We start from the raw sequence: 1,123 nt of genomic DNA on the forward strand, positions 1-1,123 counted from the left end.
CCACGAAAATAAAATGGCCCCCGTTCAACACAAGGGCTCGACGTATCCTGAGCCTGAAGTTACACTAAGGGGATTTTGCTTTTCTGCCCCCCCCACAGCCCTTATATAACCACCCCCTTACACTTTCCGGAACCCCAAAATTGAAGACTACCAAACCTTGGTCCCGTGCTAGACTAGAGGATATTTTACTTAAACAGCTTGTGGGGGGGGGAGGCTTTTAACGTTGTCCCCATGCCCCCACGGTTTATGTTAAAAAAATATATCCCCCGGCTTGACCCCTTCCAAAAAGTTTTTTTGCCTCGAAAATGCCCCACACCCTCTTTCTTTTTTTTTTGTAGGTGGAAAAAAAAAATAATCAGAGAGAAAAAACCCCCAGGAGCTTTTCCACAATATTTGGCAGTGAGTGGGCATAATCTTTTTCGACCAGGGTAAAAAATAATTCCGAACTTTAAAGCTGTTTTTTTTTTATTCTTTTTGCAGCATTCTTCAGAAATAATTTTTTCTTCGTGGGTTTGCTTTGCCCATAAATGGGCAAGCCCCGCTTTATATTTTGTCCCTCAAAACTGTTTTATTATAACTTCGGGTTTTGCCGAGACGAGAGGTTTTTCCTTTTTGCTCCCGCCTTTTCCCCGCCACCCACCCTTCCTCCCCTGCCAGAATTGGGTTTTTACGCTTTTTTTTTTAAGCGTAAACCTTTTTTTTGTAAAGCCCCATTAACACAAACAAAACAAAACAAAAAATGACGGGTAAAAATGAAACTACACCTAAAAACGCCACTCTTTTGTTGTAATTAATTAAGCTTTTCACTACTTACGTAAATTTTTTTTTTTTTTAGGGAAAAATTCATGTCCTTACTGGTTTTTTTTTTTTTTTTCAAAATACCTTTTTAAGATATGTTTTATACGAATATTAATACAACTAGGTACTTGCTGATTCATTCATAGTTTAAATTTTTTTGGGCCAAGGAAAATATAAGCCACTATACACGAAAGTAGCCAAAGTGTTTTTTTCCCATGTTCCCCTCTTTGGGACAATATTTCCCCCCAAGATTTAAAAGGATGGTGAAAAAACATCAAACGGAATGTTGTCCCAGTCCCCCCGTAAAATAAATATTTTTAGATAT

Source organism: Penaeus monodon, unplaced genomic scaffold, assembly GCF_015228065.2.
Source record: "Penaeus monodon isolate SGIC_2016 unplaced genomic scaffold, NSTDA_Pmon_1 PmonScaffold_10321, whole genome shotgun sequence".
Taxonomy (NCBI): domain Eukaryota; kingdom Metazoa; phylum Arthropoda; class Malacostraca; order Decapoda; family Penaeidae; genus Penaeus; species Penaeus monodon.